Source organism: Triticum aestivum, chromosome 2D (genome assembly GCF_018294505.1).
Source record: "Triticum aestivum cultivar Chinese Spring chromosome 2D, IWGSC CS RefSeq v2.1, whole genome shotgun sequence".
In the NCBI taxonomy this organism is placed as follows: Eukaryota; Viridiplantae; Streptophyta; class Magnoliopsida; order Poales; family Poaceae; genus Triticum; species Triticum aestivum.
In genome coordinates, this window is record NC_057799.1 from 87604515 (window position 1) to 87616088 (window position 11574).

The following is an 11574-nucleotide window of genomic DNA, read 5'->3' on the forward strand; positions in this document are numbered from 1 at the left end:
AGTAGGAGGCCGACGAGGAGCTGGAGGTGTTGCGGCCAACTATCATCCAGCGCGCCTCGGCGATCGCCGACTATACCGACACCAGTGCCTTTGCCCCTGAGGTGGATGATGACGGCATTGCTCAGCCGGAGGAGTGGTTTGGGCTGAACCCGGCGGACGGTGAGGACTCGGCGGAGGAGATCGACTCCAGCGACGACGGCGAAGAGGAGGAGGGAGAGGATGGTGAAGACGTCGTGCCAGACGATGGAGCAACCAGCCAACCTCAGCTTGATCGTGCCTCCAGCAACGAGGCGCGTGCGAGCGCGCCGCCTGCAGCCGGCGATGGTCAAGCCGAAACTCGCCAGCCGGCCACTCCTCCAGCCAGCACTGCCGTCTCCACTAACCTGTCCGGCTTGCCTGTTGCACCTTTAGCCTGATCCGCCACCTTCGCTTTCCTGTTCTATTACTCGTTGAACAATATTTTGTTAAGTTTGCGTAGTTCCACCCACTGGGGGTGTATTCAAACTATGTTGAATGCCGGCCTTTCGAAGTCCTTTTGTGTAAATATAATCATGCATGTGCTTGGCTTCCGATTGTTCTTGCTTTTCATCCTTTTGGTTGTTTCCTTTGCCGCCCTCCCTTGGTCGCCGCCTTCCCAGCCGGACAGCTGCTCTGCAGTCTGTGGCTGGGGAAGGGCTTGGTCGTTTGAGAGGGCAAGTACCCTAGCTTTCTTGGATTGTAGCAAGGTCAATGGGAAGCCGGCCAGCCGGCTGTTCTGACAGCCGGTTAGCGGGGTGGGAGGCCGGCTTGTGTTATATAAGTTCGTTAGTCCTTAGCCGTTTTTCGTGTGGGCATCCTTTCTTGCCTTTGACTCTTGCCAGTCGGACAGTCGGTTCTTCGAGCTGCGACTTTCAACAAGAGAAGGCTTGGGTGCTGGCACACTACTTGTCTGACTGTAGGTAGAACTTTAATATAACTCAAGGCAGCAAGTCCCCGGGTCGACTGATCGAACCCGGTGCCGGACAGAAAAAACAAATGTAGTAATACATTCATAGGTATGACACTCGTGATGCATAGATAAAAGATGGCAGTCCCCGAGTGCTCCTTGGGGGGCCCGTTGTCTTGTACTTAATACAAAAGGTAGTGTGGTACATACTGCTTTTAACTGTAAAATCTTCGGAGGAGATTGGCGTTCCATGGTCGTTCTGACTCCTTGCCGGAATCATCTCTCTTGCGTGCCTTCGGCTTCTGTGCGTCGATCGGGTAGTAGGAGTCGTTGCCTAGGGCCTTGCTGATGACGAAGGGGCCTTCCCAAGGGGCCGAGAGCTTGTGTTGGCCAGCTGTTCGCTGGAACAGCCGGAGCACAAGATCGCCTTCTTGGAAGGATCTTGGCTTGACCTTCCGGTTGTGGTAACGGCGCAAACCCAGCTGGTAGATGGCGGACCGGCTGAGTGCTAACAGCCGGCCCTCTTCCAGCAGGTCAACGCCGTCTTCTCGCGCTTCCTTGGCCTCCACCTCCGTGTACATGGTGACCCGAGGTGAGTCGAACTCAATGTCGGTTGGGATGACAGCCTCGGCACCATATACAAGGAAGAAAGGGGTGAAGCCGGTTGACTTGTTCGGGGTAGTACGCAGACTCCAGAGGACGGCCGGCAGCTCGTCGAGCTAGCAGCCGGCCGAACGCTCCAGTGGTACGACCAGTCGGGGCTTAATGCCGGAGAGGATGAGGCCGTTTTCTCGCTCGACTTGGCCGTTTGACTGCGGGTGGGCAACGGACGCTAAGTCCAGTCGGATGCCCTGTGTCGCGCAGAAACGTGCTAGTGCTCCTTTGGCAAAATTCGTGCCATTGTCGGTGATGATGCTGTGTGGTACGCCATACCGGGTGGTGATATCTGCGATGAATGTCACGGCAGTCGGCCCGTTCAGCTTCTTGATTGGCTTCACTTCAATCCACTTGGTGAATTTGTCCACGGCGACAAGCAGATGTGTCATGCCACCGCACGCCGTCTTGAATGGGCCCACCATGTCCAATCCCCAGACGGCAAAGGGCCAGGTGAGGGGGATGGTCTTGAGTGCAGAAGCCGGCAGGTGTTGCTTGGAGCTGAAGACTTGGCACCCTTTGCAGCATTTGACTAATTCTTTGGCGTCTTCCAAAGCAGTCGGCCAGAAGAACCCATGGCGGAAAGCTTTGGCGACAAGTGATCTTGAGGCCGCGTGGTGGCCGCATTCGCCTTGGTGGATGTCCTTGGGGATTGCTATGCCCTTCTCTGGCTCGACGCAGCACTGGAAAACTCCAGTAACGCTGCGCTTAATGAGTTCTCTGTTTATTATTGTGTATGCTCCGGCTCGGCGTTGAACTTGTCTTGCCGAGATCTCGTTAGTCGGCAGCTCTCTGTTTACCAGGAAGTTGAGGATGGGTTGGGACCATGATGGAGCTGTGACTTCTTCTATTGTCAATACGGCTACTGCGACCAGGGTGGGTGGGTTGGGTGGTGAAGAATTGGAGTCGACCACCGCCAGCTGTGTCATTGCAGTCCCCGGGCCGACTACTGCAGTCCCCGGGCCGAGTTCTGAAGTCCCCGAGCCGGGTGTGACTACGGCAGTCCCCGGGCCGCCTGTCGAAGTCCCCGAGCCGCCTGCTGTGTTCCCCAAGTCGGATCCGACTGCATCAGGGGCAGGCGGTACGAAGATGGAGTCTGATTCTGGACACGGCTTGACAGACGGTTTGAGGAGGCATTGGAGAGAGACGCCGGTTGGTATAGCTTGTCGGGTGGAGCCGATTCGTGCAAGGGCATCTGCTTGCTCGTTGTCGGCCCGTGGCACGTGGAGGAACTCGCATCCTTCAAAGTATCCACTGATTTGCTGAACGAGGAATCGGTAGCTCACCATGTTTGCGTCCTTGGCGTCCCAGTCGCCGGATGATTGTTGGACTACCAAATCCGAGTCGCCATAGCACAGGATCCGGCGGATGCCGAGCTCTTTGGCTAGCCGGAGCCCGTGTATGAGTGCCTCGTACTCGGCCACATTGTTGGAGGCGGCAAAATGAATTTGCAATGTGTATCTGAGTTTGTCGCCCTTGGGAGAGGTGAGGACGATGCCGGCTCCCAAGCCGGTGCGCATCTTGGATCCATCGAAGTGCATCCGCCAATAAGTGGAGTCGGGAGCCGGCGGTAGGTACTGCGTCTCGGCCCAATCGACAAGGAAGTCGGCCAATGCTTGGGACTTGATGGCGGTGCGAGGCTGGTAGAAGATCGTGTAAGGAGCCAGCGCAATGGCCCACTTAGCCACCCGGCCGGATGCATCCCGGCTGCCTATGATCTCGGCGAGCGGGGCAGTACATACGACCGTGATGGGATGCTCTTGAAAGTAGGGCTTCAGCTTCTTGGTGGCGAAGTATACTCCATAGCACATCTTCTGGTAGTGCGGGTAGTTTTGCTTCGAGGTGGACAGTAATTCGCTCAAATAATACACCCGCCTCTGGACTAACTGAGCCCGGCCTTCTTCTGGGCGTTGGACCACAATAACTGTGCTGACCACTCGACTAGTTGCGGCAATGTAAAGGAGCATGGGCTCTTTCTCAGTCGGCGCCGCCAAGACAGGCAGCGTGGTCAGCATCTTCTTCAACTCGTGAAAAGCTTGGTCTGCTTAGTCGTTCCACTCGAAATGGGTGGACTTTTTCATGAGTTGGTACAGGGGGAGAGCCTTCTCTCCTAGCTGGCTGATGAAGCGGTTCAGGGAGGCCAAGCACCCGGTAAACTTTTGGACGTCTCGCGGCTTGGTAGGGATCTCCATTCTCTCTATGGCCTTGATCTTCACTGGGTTGCACTCGATGCCGCGTTCGGAGACCAAGAAGCCTAGAAGCTGGCCGGCTGGTACTCCGAACACGCATTTCTCAGGGTTGAGCTTGATCTGAAACCGGCGCAAATTGGCAAATGTTTCTCTGAGGTCTTCCAGCAGGGTGTCGCGCTTCTCCGTCTTCACCACAATATCGTCTACATAAACGTGCGCATTTCTGCCGAGTTTCTTGAGGAGGCATTTCTGCATGCAACGCTGAAAAGTGGCACCAGCATTTCTCAAGCCGAATGTCATAGTCAGGTAGCAGAAAGCTCTGAATGGTGTGATGAAGGCAGTCTTCAGGCGGTCGGCTGGATCCAACTTGATCTGATGGTAGCCTGAGTAAGCATCCAAGAAACTCAACAGCTCGCATCCGGCTATGGAGTCTATCACTTGATCGATTCGAGGTAAGGCAAACGAATCTTTGGGGCAGACTTTGTTGAGGCTGGTGTAATCTATACACATGCGCCATTTATTGTTTTTCTTCAACACCAACACCAAACACCTCCATAATGAAGCTGGCTGCCAGAAGCCGGACTATCTCTTCTCCTACAATCCTTCTCTTTTCCTCCGACAGTCGGCGGAGGGGTTGTTTGACTGGTTTTGCGTCTGCTCGGACGTGTAACTTGTGCTCGGCGAAATCCTTCGGAACACCCGGCTTGTCCTTTGGGGACCATGCAAAGATGTCCCGATTCTCATGGAATCGACGAGCTCACCTTCCTATTTGCTGTCCAGGTTTGCTCCAATGACGGCAAACCTCTCCGGGCTCTCTGGGTCTAGAGGTATCTTCTTTGTTTCCTTGGCCGGCTGGAAGGAGCCTTGAGCATCATATTCCTTGGGGTCAGGGGACAGGGCCGGCTGCTTGCCGGCCATGGCCACGACTCGGTCCAGCATCTTTTTTTCCTCAGCGATCACGAGGGACTCGGCCAGCCGGCTGCTGGCTGCAGCACACTCGGAGGATTTCTTGTAGTCTCCGGCTATGGTGATAATCCCCTTCGAACTTGGCATCTTCATCTTGAGGTATGCGTAGTGGGGCACAGCCATGAACTTGGCCAGGGCAGGTCGGCCAAGCAACGCGTGGTAAGGGCTCTCTAGATCCACCACTTCAAACCAGATTGCTTCTCGGCGGAAGTGATCCTTGTCTCTGAAGAGAACATCCATCTTGATCTTGCCGATTGGTGAGCAGGACAGGCCGGGTACGATGCCATGGAACATAGTCCGGCTTGGCATGAGTTGCTTCGTCTTGATGTTCAGCTTCTCCATGGTGTCGCGGTACAGTATGTTGATGCTGCTCCCACCGTCAATCAGTACACGGGAGAAACGGGTAACTCGCCTTTCTGTCGTGAGGGTGGCGTCTAACACCAATGCATAGGAGCCGGGAGACAGCATCACCTCTGGGTGATCGGCCCGGCTCCAGCTGATAGGCTTCTCAGACCAATGCATAAACTCTGGGTTGCTAGAGGCCACCGCGTTGACTTCTTGGTGCTGTCGGCGCCGACTGCGCCTGTCTTCAGTTTGGCTTGTAAAGACGACGTAGGCGGCGTGCTCGTCTGGGAACTCGTCTTGAATGGCTCCGACTGCTGGTCGAACAGCCGGCTGCTGAGGGGCTGGAGGTGGCGGGCCAGCAGGTGGAGGCGGCACCAGCCCTTCGCCTTTGGAGATCCGCGTGAGCCAATGACACTTCCGAGTCGTGTGGTTGGACAGCTTCGCGCCACTGTGGAACTTGCAGGGGGCATCAAGTGTTTGCTCGTAGGAGAAAGCCGGCTGCCAAGCCGGCCTGCCGCCCTTCTGCTTCTTGGGCACGGGCCGCTCTTCATGTTGTTCGTCTTCGACTGTGGCTACTTGCCGACTGGTGGAAGGCGGCATAGGGGCCTTGCGCTTGTTGTCGTTCTGGTAAGGGCGTCGATTGGAGTCACCAGCCGGCATCTTGGGAGCCGAAGCGAGCACCTTTCCAGAGGCATCCACTCGAAGCTCGGTCTTCATTGAAGAGTCGGCCGTGCCGTACTTGTCTGCTATGATCAGCAGCTCGTCGAGGGTAGTCGGCTCATCGCAGAGGAGCCGGTGCTTGAGGAGGGTGCCCTCTCGACACCCGGCGGTGAAGTACTCTATGGCTTGAACCTCATGCACCCCTTCGCAGGAGTTGCGGAGCTCGGCCCAACGCGTGAGGTAGTCGTGAGTTGATTCGCTGGGCCCTTGGACGCACAAGGAGAGCTGGCGGGGCTTGGGAGGCCGCTTGTACGTGCTGGTGAAGTTGCGGATGAAGACTTCCGTGAAGTCTAGCCAACTGTTGATGTTGTAGGGCTTGAGGTTGTTCAACCAAGTGCGTGTCGTGCCTTGAAGCATGAGCGGGACGTACTTCACGGCAACGCGCCTGTGGAGTAATCGATCAACCAGTCTTCCGGCTTCACAGAGCCGTTGTATTTTGGCGTGTCTCTTGGGAGCGAGAACCCTTTGGGGAAGGGCTCGTCGCGGATGCGGGGGCCAAAGCAAGGTGGGCCGACATCATCTTCTTCTTCTAGCGCCAGGGATCGCGCTAGGCGGTCGATCCGGTGGCGGGCGTCATTCTCGCCGACTCCCTCGCGGTGGCCTAGTCGGCCGCTGAGAGTCGGATGCGTAATAGGCGGCGGGGTGGGATATCTCTCCCCACGAGGCGGGGGAGGAGGCGGATCGCCTCGTTGTTCCACAGCTCGGGGGCGGCCTTCTGCGTCGCGCTCGATGGTGAGCCAAGTCCGACTGCGGCTAGCAGCCGGCTCCTTGTCTTTTCTCGCGCGGGCGCCGTCTGCAGTCGGCGTCCGGGATGTCGCGCCATGCTCTCGGCGTGGGAGAGGACTTTCAGCGCGGGTGCTGGCTTTATGCCGCTCTGCGGCTGTGTCGATCAGCTGCTGGATGCGTCTAGTCATGTAGGGGAGCTCGTCGGCCCCTAGCCCGTTCAGCTCGTCTACGGCCGCCTGAGCGGCACGCAGGTTCTCGAGTGGCGTGGCGTAGACTGGGCGGCCTGCTCCCAGCATGTTGGCAATGGCCGCGTCGCGCTTCTTGACGATGCTGGCTCGGCTCGGCCCGCCAGGAGGCGGCGTACCGAAGGCGGCGCGGTCGACTTCGCGCTGATGAGCCTCAGTGAGGCGTCTCATGGATGCTATCTTCTGGCCCTCCGCGACGAGGTCTCCGGACGATGGTGCACCTGGCCCCACGGTGGGGAGGAAAAGAGTTCCCATCCAGAACAGGTCTCCGGACGACGGTGCACCTGGCCCCATGGTGGGCGCCAAATGTCGGGTGGTAGGTGAGACATATGCCAACGGGTGGCTTATCATTGTGAGATCCAGTAAGACATCGCCGGTGCCTGGAAACGGGATAAGGCGAAGACATGCACGCCGGTGAATCTTACCCAGGTTCGGGGCTCTCCGTGGAGATAACACCCCTAGTCCTCCTCTGCGGGGTCTCCGCATGATCACTAGATCAACACAAGTGGCTACAAGTGGCTCCTTGAGCTGTTTGGCTAGAGGAAGAAGAAGGCCAAGGCTAGCTCTCCTCTTCTCTCTATGTGGTGTCTAAAACTCTATGAGATCAACCCTTTGCATGGGTGCCCCGGGGGGTTTATATAGGCCTACCCCCCAGGGGTACAATGGTAATCCGGCTGGACGCGGGTCCTAGCCGTCAGTGTCTGTATTCGCCGGCTTCTCCGTCGATCGCTGGGGCCTGCCGACTGGTGGGTCCCGCCGGCTGCCAGCCTCTTGGCCGACAGGCCGGCCCCACCGCCTGGGGGTCTTGTCGGTGGCTGGTTACTGTAGCCTCGCCCCTGATGACGAGGGCTTTGTCGAGGTAAGCATGGCTACAGTGCCGCCGCCTGGCGGGCTCTCATTGTATCCTTACCTCATCTTGTCTCCTTAATGATGCACATACTTCGAGGGAGGGAGGTAGCCGGCTATTGGGAGCTGGCTACGCCCCAGGCCGACTGGGGGAGGCTGGGCCGTCTTTGAGCATCTCTCTGGCTGAAGGGGCCTGCCGCCCACGGGCCATACTGACAGCCTGTCGTGGGTGGCGTCATGGTCAACATGGCAACAGTGCCGCGCCGGACGGGGAATGGCCAACCCGTACGGCGCACTGTGGCCACGCGTGCTCCGGGATTCGGGGGTGGCAGGCCGTACTGTAGCCACGCCCCGTCTCGTCACCGTTATGTGGGTGCAGCCCTTGAGGGTGCGATCTTGGCCGCTTGTCGGGAGCCGGTCTTTTTGTAGCCGGCTTCTGGGAGTCGGTCCTCTTGTGGCCGGCTTCTTGGAGTCGGCCATCTTGTGGCTCTCTTCGGGAGGGTTTTTAGGGCCGGGCCGCCTTCCAGTAGTCGGCATGTGAGATAGCCGGCCAGGGGAAGGCGGCCCTGTGCTTTGGGTGCTCGAAGGCTCGATCGGCCCGATAATTTTTTAAGAACCAGGGGGAGTCGGTTAGGCTACCCGTGGTCATTTACTCCGACAATCCTTCCAAGGCCGGCTTTCTCCGTCAAAGTTAACCCGGGTCTTTAACAATTAACATTGCATCTGTAACCCCCAAGGGCCGGCTTAAACAGCATGAATGAATCGGTATTGTTCACCATTGTTTTGTAAATGAAAGCTTACTTATGTAGCCCCATGAACTGGCTATGGTTGTTTGCGGCAGAACCGGTCATCATAAGGTAGTAATAAAACGCAAGCGATATGCATTAGCCCCCAAGTGCCAAGTACTCTTTCTTGGAAAGTGCTTGGGACTTATTCATATAAGCCGTTGTATGAAGAATTTTTCGGTAGGCATTAGCCCCCAAGTGCCAAGTGTTGTTGCTTGCAAAAGGCTTGGGACTTATTCTCATGTAACCGGAATATGAATATGGTTGCAAATCTGTGCTTGTACAGGACACCACTGCTCAGCTTCAATGACAATTGGCTGATGCAAAAACCCGGCTGGAGCATCAAGAATCTGAGGCCCGGAAAGCCGACTCAAAATTCAAATTTAGTTTGGCTGAAACAGAAAAACTGAAGACCAGATTTGATGCTGAAAGAACCGCCTAGGCTGAAGAGAAAACTACTCTAACACAGCGGGCTAAAAAAGCGGAATCTGCTCTTCAAGAGGTGACCACTGAGCTTACCAGTTTCAAAGACCATATATCCCAGATGGTTTCTGCTATCTTTGGTGAGTAGCTTTGTTAGCATCAAAATTGAATCTTATCCTTCATGTTACAAACCGTCTCTGACCAATCCATAATTATTACACAGGTCCCAGGAGTAGCAATCTTGGTCAAGAAATGCTTGTGAAGCTCAAGGCCGTATATACACTTGTTGAATAGCTATATACTGGAACTCAGCGCGCGCTGGCCACGATTTCTCCAACTAATCAAGCACCCACTCTTTTGAGTGATGTCTTGAAAAAACTTTCTGTTCTACCTGCTAGGATTGTAGAGATGAAGCGGTCATCTGGAAGAACAGGTGCCGTTACGACTTTAAGCCGGGCTAAGGCATTACAAGCAGAGCTAGACCCAGCCAAGCTAGCTACTGGGTATCCAAGCTTGAAAGAAGACGACAATCCCATTGATAAAAAAGACTTCTCTGCCTGCGTGAAGGAAATATGTCCCCTGGCTAGTCTGATTGCTGATGAAACAGATCTTCCAAGATATCAGTCGGCTTATGATATGGAGAACCAGAAGATGCCTACGCCAGCTTATAAAGTGATGGATCTGATCCCCCCAATCCGTAAGCATACTTTTGCCCCTGAAGTTGATCCGTCCGACCTTATAGATGATGAAGCTGAATTCCAAGCCTTGTGTGGCATTGATTGGTCATCACCAAACTTCCAGACGGCTGAGGAGGACGAAGAACTGGCAAAGGATGATCCAGAAGCTTCAGTCCGTCAAGGCCAAGAAGATTGTTCCGCTGGGCGGTTCATATATTCGATCTTCTGAAAAACACTTAAACATTTGGGCTCGCTGAGCCATGTAATAGTTTTAGTTGAACTCTGATATGCCGTGCCATCGTGCACGTTTTGTGTTACATAACACTGTTGATCCGTCAGTTGACGATATACCACTTATGCATATGATATCATTATGTAGGGCGGATTGTATTTCTTTGTTCTGCATAAAAGACATATCACAAAATTGCTCTGGCGGTTTACCGCCAGGCGGGTCATAACGTCCAACATAAACCCGTTGGTGACTATAAAAGTCCATAAACAGGGTTGGTTTAACTATAACCATAGATAACAAAAATATCATACCTGTGATATTGGATCATACTGCCGGCTTACCATACCGGCGCAGTAAGGGTGACAACCCAACAGACTGAGCACATAATGCCCTGTTTATCATATACTGCTGGCTTTACCACGCTGTATGCAGCAAGGGGTAATATCCCGAAACTCGGAGCACAACGCTTCCAAGTATTTAATATCATCATATACTGGCGACTTATAGTCCAAAGCCAGGCCGGGTTATCAGAAACCATGGATATACTCAAATATGAGCCATAGAGATTGAGGCTACGTGGCCTGAAGTATTTGAAACCATATGTCAATATGGTATAAAGATGAACCACCAAATTGTTCAAATAAAATAACAAAATCAAGGCTTTCATAGGCGGCCAGACCTAAAAATCAAGTGATTTCAAGGGCCGCACAGCCACTGAGTTAAACCTTCATACAAACCTTATAAGGCAGACCTTACATAACCAATCGACGTTTTAACTTTGACAAGTTAAGGGTCTGTATAAGATTGACTTGTCAAAAGTACGGTGGGTCGTTCCAGGATTACCTAGGCAGAGTGGCAGACTTAAAAAGGCAGGATAACCCGGGTTTTTAGGTGAATACACCTGGCTTTTAAGCCTATTACAAGGGTCATAAAAACTCTTGTTCGTTGAACAAAGAGCCCCCAAGTAACATTATATTCCAGGCGTATAAGCCGGATCAACAAGTGTAGTCATAGCTATGCTCGATGAGCAGGAAGCCCCCAAGTGATATATTTCTGAGCTGTGCTCGCCGGGTACCTATGTTTGAGTTGTGCTGCGCAACAAACTCTCTTTGGTCCCTGTAACTTGGCATCAAGCCTTTAAGTGATTATATAAAGTAACAATAAAGACTCAGTTTCTGAGAAATGAAACGACAGAGGCCCTGAATTATCAGGGATGCCGGCTTTATTATATTGATTATAATATATACATTGTCAAAATATGTACATCAGGAGAGCCAGTGGCTCCGGTATAGTAAGGCCCAAGATGAGCAATATTCCACGGCCGGCGGGTCTCCTCCTCCGACATGCGTGAGTCCTTGCGGTCTCGAACATCGATAAGGTAGTATGACCCATTGTTCAGATTTTTGCTGACCACAAAGGGCCCTTCCCAAGGTGGGGATAGCTTGTGCATATCAGATTGATCCTGGATAAGCCGGAGCACCAAGTCACCTTCTTGAAAGGTTCTAGTTTTAACCCGACGGCTGTGATAACGGCACGGATCTTGTTGGTAAATCGCCGAACGAGCCGCCGCAAGGTCATGCTCCTCGTCTAACAGGTCAAGTGCATCCTGACGTGCTTTTTCATTATCAGATTCAACATAAGCCGCCACGCGGGGCGAGTCGTGACGGATGTCACTAGGGAGAACCGCCTCTGCTCCGTAAACCATGAAGAAAGGTGTGCAACCCGTAGATCTGTTGGGGGTAGTATTGATACTCCATAACACTGAGGGTAACTCCTCCACCCAACAACCCGGGGTCCTCTGCAAAGGAACCATAAGCCGGGGCTTGATGCCTCTTAGGATC